General features: G+C 49.2%; 4 pseudogenes; all 4 read right to left on the bottom strand.

Annotated features, from left to right (window-relative positions):
- Positions 1 to 606: 606 nt before the first annotated feature.
- On the bottom strand, positions 607 to 819 carry LOC124719696 (annotated as a pseudogene).
- A 3,258-nt stretch (positions 820 to 4,077) lies between these two features.
- On the bottom strand, positions 4,078 to 4,290 carry LOC124719688 (annotated as a pseudogene).
- A 3,258-nt stretch (positions 4,291 to 7,548) lies between these two features.
- On the bottom strand, positions 7,549 to 7,761 carry LOC124719681 (annotated as a pseudogene).
- Positions 7,762 to 11,020: 3,259 nt separating this feature from the next.
- Positions 11,021 to 11,233, bottom strand: LOC124720639 (annotated as a pseudogene).
- Positions 11,234 to 13,730: the final 2,497 nt, after the last annotated feature.

Below are 13,730 nucleotides of genomic sequence, written 5' to 3'. Positions count from 1 at the left end.
GCAAGTGCCGGAAGGAACGACAATATACGAGAGCACTCGTCAACAGCCCAGTACTACCCTCCATGTCGAGGAGTGAACTGCGACTCCTATTTGAACGCCGCTAGCTGCCAGGGCAGTGGAGAAGCCGTGAGGCCGCCCCACAGCAGCGTCAGGCCGGTGCGAGCTATACTGGCGCGAGCTACACCTAGCCGAGTGCTTACGTCGTCCACCACCTACTGCATATGTGTGTGTGCGTGTGTACACACGTATTCTGCGTGCGTGCGGCGGCGACGACGACGACGTTCGCGAGGAGCTAAGGTTATAACTCCAAACAATTTAATTAAAATTATCTGTGACCAGACCATAAGAGACGCTAACGAGGCATCCGAAGGCACTGTCCTGTGCCCCCATAAATTACCAGCCTAGCGTAATGCGGCTGCAAGTGCGGTCCGGCTAACCGCAAAAAAAAAAAAAATTACTTAAGATAATCTTAAATTAATTAAAAGAAATCGTGGTGTGTAAGCAACTAACTACTAGGCACATCAACAACTACGACAAGTTTTGCTACCAGCGGAATATCTGATCACTGCAGAATGTTAACCCATTTCAGGCTGTGTTTTAATTAATTTTAGGTGGGCCGATCCCGGCGGTACTGCAATGCCGGGCCAACCCGCTACAGAGGTGGAGCAAGCCCCTAGCACTCCGTCAGAAGCCAAAAATGAGTTTAATATTCTGGTCGTGTGATGCAGGACGTATCAGATATTAAGCTGATAAGAACAGATACTACACTTTTTTTCCCTCCTACCTCCCCTATAGCCCTACCTTTTCCTCTCCAAAAATGCCGCCATCCTCTAGTGTCGACGCAGCACGTAAAGCAGGGTGTTGTTAGTAGCAAGACTTATTGCCATAAACCGAAAATAAAAGCGGAGGCATACTCTGCTATGCCTCAGGGGACGACGACACACTACTCAGAAACACACCTCCCTCTGCAGGTGTGAGGCAAGTGATGATTTTAAAAACTAAATAGAAAGAAATAAATAAAGACAGAAATGAAGGCAAAATAAAAAAAAAACAGCGACGCAGCACACTCAAACGAACTGGCGAGATAATCCCATCGCCCATAGAATTAACAAAGTAATAATCCTCTAAGATAGATTATGCGTTTTCCAATTTTCCAATAATTTTTCATACAAGGTTCACACAATTCGCATGTTACCAATTTCCATATTATCAGTATCACAGAACAGTCTACTCTAGTGATGCCCAGAAGGCCAATATCAAATCTGGGGTATGGGTAAGTCAAGGGTAGTTTGAAAGTCCGAGTGACAAAGATCCAGGGGTACACTCAGGCAATTCTTATACGAGGTGCCTTAGTTAGCCCGGAACACCTTTTGATAACCATGAACCATTGCAACTTTAAGAAATCTTGCAAAAGTAATGGTATATTTCCGGTCAGATTCCGCCAGGCGATGCTGGCTCCAAAGGTAGTCCATGAAAGAGACAGCATCTGCGAGGCAAAGGTCATAGATCGTGAAAATGGTTTGGCCCAAGAGACACACCATTGCGTTACGTCGTGTTCGGGGGTTGGTCTGAATACCAGGGTTAAGGAACCAGTCGACTGACACATAGTCCAGTGTAGTCCCACCGATCAGCGTTAATAGCACACGTGCAAGGTCCCACACTTCTGTGACGTGAGGGCATAGGAGACGATGCTCTCTGTTGTCTACGTCACCACATCGGCCGCAAGCAGCCGAGGGCCATAGGAGGATGGCCGCCAGGCGATGATTAGTGGGTATTAAATTGTTTACAACGCGATACCATAGCGCTGAAACTTCTGTGGGAAGGGCTAGGTGGTTGATATTAGCCCAAGCGTGGTGCCAGATGACCGACGGTCGTCTGTCCTCCAATTTGTGTGGTGTGAGCTGGCCTCGAAGCGCCTAGTAAAGGCGCTTCGATGTGCGTGCCTTGTCGGTGGCCACTGCTAGGATGTAACTTTGATTGAGGTGATAGTCCTTGACTGTCGTCATCCGGAATGGAATATGTGTCAAGCATACTGGTGCACGCGCCGATTGTAGGCGATAACGGTCGAAAAGCACCGCTGTTGTCCCACCTGGGTCAATCTCACGCAAAGTGGCGATACGGTGAATCAGGATTGCCGCACATTTGTGGGGAAAGTCAATGAGTCCAAGGCGACTATCGACTTTTGGCAGTGTACAAGTCTGTGCATCAACTTTGAATAGTGCACGCCGCCACAATAGGCAATATACTGTTTGTGAGATGGCTCTGCTGGTTTGTTTCGGTAGCGTAAGGAGTTGTGCTACATACCATGCCCGTGATAGGATGTAAGTATTAATCAGTTGGATTCGTTGATGGAGGTCGAGTCGTTGATCAGTGTGACTCACGCAAAGTCCTCTGATGCGCGTGAGAATCCGCCTGCACGTGAGTGTTAACATGCGCTGTGGACAGGCAGTCACCTCAAGACCCAAGATACGTTGTTCCCCTACAATCCGGTAGCATGCGCGTTCGATGGTCAATGGTCGTGGTCCTAGTGGGATTAGCACCATTTTGTTGGATTTTAACATGGCACCGGATGCTCGTTCATAAACGTGGAGGACTCGGCGAACCGAATCGATGTCCCTGGCGTTTGCTACAAACACACCTACACCATCCGCCTACGCCACACTGCGGAAGGTGACGCCTGGGAAAGGAACACCATCGACCATCCGTCCGATGTCACGCAGCATGGGGTACAGCGCCTAAGCGATAAAATACACTGACAAGGGACACCCTTGTCGAACTGATCGTCTGATGGGAATTGGTCGTGATCTGCAACCGTTCACAATGATTGTGGAATTTGCTCCATCCAAGAAGTGCCGGATTATGAAGTGCTCCCCGAAACCCATCCGCTACATAACGGCCAGCAGGTAGGATGGGAGACCCTATCGGAGGCACCGGCGAAATCTAGGGATCAATTGCAGCCGGGGTTCGAGCGTCGGCGGTGGGTGAGTAAGACAGCATCACGGTATATAGAAGCAGCGGTGAAGGTGGTTCGATTCGAAACGCCACATGATTGAGTGGGACAAAGTACTTTATTCATTCCCTGTTTAAGACGTGAAGCCACACTTCGTGCCACCAACTTATAATCAGTGTTAAGAACGGTGATGGGACGTACGTCTTTAGCCCATCAGTGACCTGTGACCTTTGGATTAAAGCCAATACGTACAGCTAGAAAATCGGCGGGTAGCTCGCAACCAGCAAAAATCTCCTCGCACATTTTGCAGAAGCGGTCTCCTAACAGGCCGGAAAACCTAGCACTTCGATTAGTGCTGGAATGGCACAATCGAAGGGCGGTATCCTTGCGGAGTACCGCCAGAGATGAAAAACCGCAGTGTCAGGGCCTAAATGCTTGCAGCGTGTGCGTTCCACATGAGGGAGTGACATACGGTGGTGCGGGCTGATATGGCAACAGGCGACCGTCGAAAACATCGCAAAAGCAAGTGCCGGAAGGAACGACAATATACGAGAGCACTCGTCAACAGCCCAGTACTACCCTCCATGTCGAGGAGTGAACTGCGACTCCTATTTGAACGCCGCTAGCTGCCAGGGCAGTGGAGAAGCCGTGAGGCCGCCCCACAGCAGCGTCAGGCCGGTGCGAGCTATACTGGCGCGAGCTACACCTAGCCGAGTGCTTACGTCGTCCACCACCTACTGCATATGTGTGTGTGCGTGTGTACACACGTATTCTGCGTGCGTGCGGCGGCGACGACGACGACGTTCGCGAGGAGCTAAGGTTATAACTCCAAACAATTTAATTAAAATTATCTGTGACCAGACCATAAGAGACGCTAACGAGGCATCCGAAGGCACTGTCCTGTGCCCCCATAAATTACCAGCCTAGCGTAATGCGGCTGCAAGTGCGGTCCGGCTAACCGCAAAAAAAAAAAAATTACTTAAGATAATCTTAAATTAATTAAAAGAAATCGTGGTGTGTAAGCAACTAACTACTAGGCACATCAACAACTACGACAAGTTTTGCTACCAGCGGAATATCTGATCACTGCAGAATGTTAACCCATTTCAGGCTGTGTTTTAATTAATTTTAGGTGGGCCGATCCCGGCGGTACTGCAATGCCGGGCCAACCCGCTACAGAGGTGGAGCAAGCCCCTAGCACTCCGTCAGAAGCCAAAAATGAGTTTAATATTCTGGTCGTGTGATGCAGGACGTATCAGATATTAAGCTGATAAGAACAGATACTACACTTTTTTTCCCTCCTACCTCCCCTATAGCCCTACCTTTTCCTCTCCAAAAATGCCGCCATCCTCTAGTGTCGACGCAGCACGTAAAGCAGGGTGTTGTTAGTAGCAAGACTTATTGCCATAAACCGAAAATAAAAGCGGAGGCATACTCTGCTATGCCTCAGGGGACGACGACACACTACTCAGAAACACACCTCCCTCTGCAGGTGTGAGGCAAGTGATGATTTTAAAAACTAAATAGAAAGAAATAAATAAAGACAGAAATGAAGGCAAAATAAAAAAAAAACAGCGACGCAGCACACTCAAACGAACTGGCGAGATAATCCCATCGCCCATAGAATTAACAAAGTAATAATCCTCTAAGATAGATTATGCGTTTTCCAATTTTCCAATAATTTTTCATACAAGGTTCACACAATTCGCATGTTACCAATTTCCATATTATCAGTATCACAGAACAGTCTACTCTAGTGATGCCCAGAAGGCCAATATCAAATCTGGGGTATGGGTAAGTCAAGGGTAGTTTGAAAGTCCGAGTGACAAAGATCCAGGGGTACACTCAGGCAATTCTTATACGAGGTGCCTTAGTTAGCCCGGAACACCTTTTGATAACCATGAACCATTGCAACTTTAAGAAATCTTGCAAAAGTAATGGTATATTTCCGGTCAGATTCCGCCAGGCGATGCTGGCTCCAAAGGTAGTCCATGAAAGAGACAGCATCTGCGAGGCAAAGGTCATAGATCGTGAAAATGGTTTGGCCCAAGAGACACACCATTGCGTTACGTCGTGTTCGGGGGTTGGTCTGAATACCAGGGTTAAGGAACCAGTCGACTGACACATAGTCCAGTGTAGTCCCACCGATCAGCGTTAATAGCACACGTGCAAGGTCCCACACTTCTGTGACGTGAGGGCATAGGAGACGATGCTCTCTGTTGTCTACGTCACCACATCGGCCGCAAGCAGCCGAGGGCCATAGGAGGATGGCCGCCAGGCGATGATTAGTGGGTATTAAATTGTTTACAACGCGATACCATAGCGCTGAAACTTCTGTGGGAAGGGCTAGGTGGTTGATATTAGCCCAAGCGTGGTGCCAGATGACCGACGGTCGTCTGTCCTCCAATTTGTGTGGTGTGAGCTGGCCTCGAAGCGCCTAGTAAAGGCGCTTCGATGTGCGTGCCTTGTCGGTGGCCACTGCTAGGATGTAACTTTGATTGAGGTGATAGTCCTTGACTGTCGTCATCCGGAATGGAATATGTGTCAAGCATACTGGTGCACGCGCCGATTGTAGGCGATAACGGTCGAAAAGCACCGCTGTTGTCCCACCTGGGTCAATCTCACGCAAAGTGGCGATACGGTGAATCAGGATTGCCGCACATTTGTGGGGAAAGTCAATGAGTCCAAGGCGACTATCGACTTTTGGCAGTGTACAAGTCTGTGCATCAACTTTGAATAGTGCACGCCGCCACAATAGGCAATATACTGTTTGTGAGATGGCTCTGCTGGTTTGTTTCGGTAGCGTAAGGAGTTGTGCTACATACCATGCCCGTGATAGGATGTAAGTATTAATCAGTTGGATTCGTTGATGGAGGTCGAGTCGTTGATCAGTGTGACTCACGCAAAGTCCTCTGATGCGCGTGAGAATCCGCCTGCACGTGAGTGTTAACATGCGCTGTGGACAGGCAGTCACCTCAAGACCCAAGATACGTTGTTCCCCTACAATCCGGTAGCATGCGCGTTCGATGCTCAATGATCGTGGTCCTAGTGGGATTAGCACCATTTAGTTGGATTTTAACATGGCACCGGATGCTCGTTCATAAACGTGGAGGACTCGGCGAACCGAATCGATGTCCCTGGCGTTTGCTACAAACACACCTACACCATCCGCCTACGCCACACTGCGGAAGGTGACGCCTGGGAAAGGAACACCATCGACCATCCGTCCGATGTCACGCAGCATGGGGTACAGCGCCTAAGCGATAAAATACACTGACAAGGGACACCCTTGTCGAACTGATCGTCTGATGGGAATTGGTCGTGATCTGCAACCGTTCACAATGATTGTGGAATTTGCTCCATCCAAGAAGTGCCGGATTATGAAGTGCTCCCCGAAACCCATCCGCTACATAACGGCCAGCAGGTAGGATGGGAGACCCTATCGGAGGCACCGGCGAAATCTAGGGATCAATTGCAGCCGGGGTTCGAGCGTCGGCGGTGGGTGAGTAAGACAGCATCACGGTATATAGAAGCAGCGGTGAAGGTGGTTCGATTCGAAACGCCACATGATTGAGTGGGACAAAGTACTTTATTCATTCCCTGTTTAAGACGTGAAGCCACACTTCGTGCCACCAACTTATAATCAGTGTTAAGAACGGTGATGGGACGTACGTCTTTAGCCCATCAGTGACCTGTGACCTTTGGATTAAAGCCAATACGTACAGCTAGAAAATCGGCGGGTAGCTCGCAACCAGCAAAAATCTCCTCGCACATTTTGCAGAAGCGGTCTCCTAACAGGCCGGAAAACCTAGCACTTCGATTAGTGCTGGAATGGCACAATCGAAGGGCGGTATCCTTGCGGAGTACCGCCAGAGATGAAAAACCGCAGTGTCAGGGCCTAAATGCTTGCAGCGTGTGCGTTCCACATGAGGGAGTGACATACGGTGGTGCGGGCTGATATGGCAACAGGCGACCGTCGAAAACATCGCAAAAGCAAGTGCCGGAAGGAACGACAATATACGAGAGCACTCGTCAACAGCCCAGTACTACCCTCCATGTCGAGGAGTGAACTGCGACTCCTATTTGAACGCCGCTAGCTGCCAGGGCAGTGGAGAAGCCGTGAGGCCGCCCCACAGCAGCGTCAGGCCGGTGCGAGCTATACTGGCGCGAGCTACACCTAGCCGAGTGCTTACGTCGTCCACCACCTACTGCATATGTGTGTGTGCGTGTGTACACACGTATTCTGCGTGCGTGCGGCGGCGACGACGACGACGTTCGCGAGGAGCTAAGGTTATAACTCCAAACAATTTAATTAAAATTATCTGTGACCAGACCATAAGAGACGCTAACGAGGCATCCGAAGGCACTGTCCTGTGCCCCCATAAATTACCAGCCTAGCGTAATGCGGCTGCAAGTGCGGTCCGGCTAACCGCAAAAAAAAAAAAATTACTTAAGATAATCTTAAATTAATTAAAAGAAATCGTGGTGTGTAAGCAACTAACTACTAGGCACATCAACAACTACGACAAGTTTTGCTACCAGCGGAATATCTGATCACTGCAGAATGTTAACCCATTTCAGGCTGTGTTTTAATTAATTTTAGGTGGGCCGATCCCGGCGGTACTGCAATGCCGGGCCAACCCGCTACAGAGGTGGAGCAAGCCCCTAGCACTCCGTCAGAAGCCAAAAATGAGTTTAATATTCTGGTCGTGTGATGCAGGACGTATCAGATATTAAGCTGATAAGAACAGATACTACACTTTTTTTCCCTCCTACCTCCCCTATAGCCCTACCTTTTCCTCTCCAAAAATGCCGCCATCCTCTAGTGTCGACGCAGCACGTAAAGCAGGGTGTTGTTAGTAGCAAGACTTATTGCCATAAACCGAAAATAAAAGCGGAGGCATACTCTGCTATGCCTCAGGGGGCGACGACACACTACTCAGAAACACACCTCCCTCTGCAGGTGTGAGGCAAGTGATGATTTTAAAAACTAAATAGAAATAAATAAATAAAGACAGAAATGAAGGCAAAATAAAAAAAAAACAGCGACGCAGCACACTCAAACGAACTGGCGAGATAATCCCATCGCCCATAGAATTAACAAAGTAATAATCCTCTAAGATAGATTATGCGTTTTCCAATTTTCCAATAATTTTTCATACAAGGTTCACACAATTCGCATGTTACCAATTTCCATATTATCAGTATCACAGAACAGTCTACTCTAGTGATGCCCAGAAGGCCAATATCAAATCTGGGGTATGGGTAAGTCAAGGGTAGTTTGAAAGTCCGAGTGACAAAGATCCAGGGGTACACTCAGGCAATTCTTATACGAGGTGCCTTAGTTAGCCCGGAACACCTTTTGATAACCATGAACCATTGCAACTTTAAGAAATCTTGCAAAAGTAATGGTATATTTCCGGTCAGATTCCGCCAGGCGATGCTGGCTCCAAAGGTAGTCCATGAAAGAGACAGCATCTGCGAGGCAAAGGTCATAGATCGTAAAAATGGTTTGGCCCAAGAGACACACCATTGCGTTACGTCGTGTTCGGGGGTTGGTCTGAATACCAGGGTTAAGGAACCAGTCGACTGACACATAGTCCAGTGTAGTCCCACCGATCAGCGTTAATAGCACACGTGCAAGGTCCCACACTTCTGTGACGTGAGGGCATAGGAGACGATGCTCTCTGTTGTCTACGTCACCACATCGGCCGCAAGCAGCCGAGGGCCATAGGAGGATGGCCGCCAGGCGATGATTAGTGGGTATTAAATTGTTTACAACGCGATACCATAGCGCTGAAACTTCTGTGGGAAGGGCTAGGTGGTTGATATTAGCCCAAGCGTGGTGCCAGATGACCGACGGTCGTCTGTCCTCCAATTTGTGTGGTGTGAGCTGGCCTCGAAGCGCCTAGTAAAGGCGCTTCGATGTGCGTGCCTTGTCGGTGGCCACTGCTAGGATGTAACTTTGATTGAGGTGATAGTCCTTGACTGTCGTCATCCGGAATGGAATATGTGTCAAGCATACTGGTGCACGCGCCGATTGTAGGCGATAACGGTCGAAAAGCACCGCTGTTGTCCCACCTGGGTCAATCTCACGCAAAGTGGCGATACGGTGAATCAGGATTGCCGCACATTTGTGGGGAAAGTCAATGAGTCCAAGGCGACTATCGACTTTTGGCAGTGTACAAGTCTGTGCATCAACTTTGAATAGTGCACGCCGCCACAATAGGCAATATACTGTTTGTGAGATGGCTCTGCTGGTTTGTTTCGGTAGCGTAAGGAGTTGTGCTACATACCATGCCCGTGATAGGATGTAAGTATTAATCAGTTGGATTCGTTGATGGAGGTCGAGTCGTTGATCAGTGTGACTCACGCAAAGTCCTCTGATGCGCGTGAGAATCCGCCTGCACGTGAGTGTTAACATGCGCTGTGGACAGGCAGTCACCTCAAGACCCAAGATACGTTGTTCCCCTACAATCCGGTAGCATGCGCGTTCGATGCTCAATGATCGTGGTCCTAGTGGGATTAGCACCATTTAGTTGGATTTTAACATGGCACCGGATGCTCGTTCATAAACGTGGAGGACTCGGCGAACCGAATCGATGTCCCTGGCGTTTGCTACAAACACACCTACACCATCCGCCTACGCCACACTGCGGAAGGTGACGCCTGGGAAAGGAACACCATCGACCATCCGTCCGATGTCACGCAGCATGGGGTACAGCGCCTAAGCGATAAAATACACTGACAAGGGACACCCTTGTCGAACTGATCGTCTGATGGGAATTGGTCGTGATCTGCAACCGTTCACAATGATTGTGGAATTTGCTCCATCCAAGAAGTGCCGGATTATGAAGTGCTCCCCGAAACCCATCCGCTACATAACGGCCAGCAGGTAGGATGGGAGACCCTATCGGAGGCACCGGCGAAATCTAGGGATCAATTGCAGCCGGGGTTCGAGCGTCGGCGGTGGGTGAGTAAGACAGCATCACGGTATATAGAAGCAGCGGTGAAGGTGGTTCGATTCGAAACGCCACATGATTGAGTGGGACAAAGTACTTTATTCATTCCCTGTTTAAGACGTGAAGCCACACTTCGTGCCACCAACTTATAATCAGTGTTAAGAACGGTGATGGGACGTACGTCTTTAGCCCATCAGTGACCTGTGACCTTTGGATTAAAGCCAATACGTACAGCTAGAAAATCGGCGGGTAGCTCGCAACCAGCAAAAATCTCCTCGCACATTTTGCAGAAGCGGTCTCCTAACAGGCCGGAAAACCTAGCACTTCGATTAGTGCTGGAATGGCACAATCGAAGGGCGGTATCCTTGCGGAGTACCGCCAGAGATGAAAAACCGCAGTGTCAGGGCCTAAATGCTTGCAGCGTGTGCGTTCCACATGAGGGAGTGACATACGGTGGTGCGGGCTGATATGGCAACAGGCGACCGTCGAAAACATCGCAAAAGCAAGTGCCGGAAGGAACGACAATATACGAGAGCACTCGTCAACAGCCCAGTACTACCCTCCATGTCGAGGAGTGAACTGCGACTCCTATTTGAACGCCGCTAGCTGCCAGGGCAGTGGAGAAGCCGTGAGGCCGCCCCACAGCAGCGTCAGGCCGGTGCGAGCTATACTGGCGCGAGCTACACCTAGCCGAGTGCTTACGTCGTCCACCACCTACTGCATATGTGTGTGTGCGTGTGTACACACGTATTCTGCGTGCGTGCGGCGGCGACGACGACGACGTTCGCGAGGAGCTAAGGTTATAACTCCAAACAATTTAATTAAAATTATCTGTGACCAGACCATAAGAGACGCTAACGAGGCATCCGAAGGCACTGTCCTGTGCCCCCATAAATTACCAGCCTAGCGTAATGCGGCTGCAAGTGCGGTCCGGCTAACCGCAAAAAAAAAAAAAATTACTTAAGATAATCTTAAATTAATTAAAAGAAATCGTGGTGTGTAAGCAACTAACTACTAGGCACATCAACAACTACGACAAGTTTTGCTACCAGCGGAATATCTGATCACTGCAGAATGTTAACCCATTTCAGGCTGTGTTTTAATTAATTTTAGGTGGGCCGATCCCGGCGGTACTGCAATGCCGGGCCAACCCGCTACAGAGGTGGAGCAAGCCCCTAGCACTCCGTCAGAAGCCAAAAATGAGTTTAATATTCTGGTCGTGTGATGCAGGACGTATCAGATATTAAGCTGATAAGAACAGATACTACACTTTTTTTCCCTCCTGCCTCCCCTATAGCCCTACCTTTTCCTCTCCAAAAATGCCGCCATCCTCTAGTGTCGACGCAGCACGTAAAGCAGGGTGTTGTTAGTAGCAAGACTTATTGCCATAAACCGAAAATAAAAGCGGAGGCATACTCTGCTATGCCTCAGGGGGCGACGACACACTACTCAGAAACACACCTCCCTCTGCAGGTGTGAGGCAAGTGATGATTTTAAAAACTAAATAGAAAGAAATAAATAAAGACAGAAATGAAGGCAAAATAAAAAAAAATCAGCGACGCAGCACACTCAAACGAACTGGCGAGATAATCCCATCGCCCATAGAATTAACAAAGTAATAATCCTCTAAGATAGATTATGCGTTTTCCAATTTTCCAATAATTTTTCATACAAGGTTCACACAATTCGCATGTTACCAATTTCCATATTATCAGTATCACAGAACAGTCTACTCTAGTGATGCCCAGAAGGCCAATATCAAATCTGGGGTATGGGTAAGTCAAGGGTAGTTTGAAAGTCCGAGTGACAAAGATCCAGGGGTACACTCAGGCAATTCTTATACGAGGTGCCTTAGTTAGCCCAGAACACCTTTTGATAACCATGAACCATTGCAACTTTAAGAAATCTTGCAAAAGTAATGGTATATTTCCGGTCAGATTCCGCCAGGCGATGCTGGCTCCAAAGGTAGTCCATGAAAGAGACAGCATCTGCGAGGCAAAGGTCATAGATCGTGAAAATGGTTTGGCCCAAGAGACACACCATTGCGTTACGTCGTGTTCGGGGGTTGGTCTGAATACCAGGGTTAAGGAACCAGTCGACTGACACATAGTCCAGTGTAGTCCCACCGATCAGCGTTAATAGCACACGTGCAAGGTCCCACACTTCTGTGACGTGAGGGCATAGGAGACGATGCTCTCTGTTGTCTACGTCACCACATCGGCCGCAAGCAGCCGAGGGCCATAGGAGGATGGCCGCCAGGCGATGATTAGTGGGTATTAAATTGTTTACAACGCGATACCATAGCGCTGAAACTTCTGTGGGAAGGGCTAGGTGGTTGATATTAGCCCAAGCGTGGTGCCAGATGACCGACGGTCGTCTGTCCTCCAATTTGTGTGGTGTGAGCTGGCCTCGAAGCGCCTAGTAAAGGCGCTTCGATGTGCGTGCCTTGTCGGTGGCCACTGCTAGGATGTAACTTTGATTGAGGTGATAGTCCTTGACTGTCGTCATCCGGAATGGAATATGTGTCAAGCATACTGGTGCACGCGCCGATTGTAGGCGATAACGGTCGAAAAGCACCGCTGTTGTCCCACCTGGGTCAATCTCACGCAAAGTGGCGATACGGTGAATCAGGATTGCCGCACATTTGTGGGGAAAGTCAATGAGTCCAAGGCGACTATCGACTTTTGGCAGTGTACAAGTCTGTGCATCAACTTTGAATAGTGCACGCCGCCACAATAGGCAATATACTGTTTGTGAGATGGCTCTGCTGGTTTGTTTCGGTAGCGTAAGGAGTTGTGCTACATACCATGCCCGTGATAGGATGTAAGTATTAATCAGTTGGATTCGTTGATGGAGGTCGAGTCGTTGATCAGTGTGACTCACGCAAAGTCCTCTGATGCGCGTGAGAATCCGCCTGCACGTGAGTGTTAACATGCGCTGTGGACAGGCAGTCACCTCAAGACCCAAGATACGTTGTTCCCCTACAATCCGGTAGCATGCGCGTTCGATGGTCAATGATCGTGGTCCTAGTGGGATTAGCACCATTTTGTTGGATTTTAACATGGCACCGGATGCTCGTTCATAAACGTGGAGGACTCGGCGAACCGAATCGATGTCCCTGGCGTTTGCTACAAACACACCTACACCATCCGCCTACGCCACACTGCGGAAGGTGACGCCTGGGAAAGGAACACCATCGACCATCCGTCCGATGTCACGCAGCATGGGGTACAGCGCCAAAGCGATAAAATACACTGACAAGGGACACCCTTGTCGAACTGATCGTCTGATGGGAATTGGTCGTGATCTGCAACCGTTCACAATGATTGTGGAATCTGCTCCATCCAAGAAGTGCCGGATGACTCTTATGAAGTGCTCCCCGAAACCCATCCGCTACATAACGGCCAGCAGGTAGGATGGGAGACCCTATCGGAGGCACCGGCGAAATCTAGGGATCAATTGCAGCCGGGGTTCGAGCGTCGGCGGTGGGTGAGTAAGACAGCATCACGGTATATAGAAGCAGCGGTGAAGGTGGTTCGATTCGAAACGCCACATGATTGAGTGGGACAAAGTACCTTATTCATTCCCTGTTTAAGACGTGAAGCCACACTTCGTGCCACCAACTTATAATCAGTGTTAAGAACGGTGATGGGACGTACGTCTTTAGCCCATCAGTGACCTGTGACCTTTGGATTAAAGCCAATACGTACAGCTAGAAAATCGGCGGGTAGCTCGCAACCAGCAAAAATCTCCTCGCACATTTTGCAGAAGCGGTCTCCTAACAGGCCGGAAAACCTAGCACTTCGATTAGTGCTGGA

The sequence above is a fragment of the Schistocerca piceifrons genome, chromosome 1 (assembly GCF_021461385.2).
Source record: "Schistocerca piceifrons isolate TAMUIC-IGC-003096 chromosome 1, iqSchPice1.1, whole genome shotgun sequence".
NCBI lineage: Eukaryota > Metazoa > Arthropoda > Insecta > Orthoptera > Acrididae > Schistocerca > Schistocerca piceifrons.
This window is presented reverse-complemented; position numbering and strand designations above follow the sequence as displayed.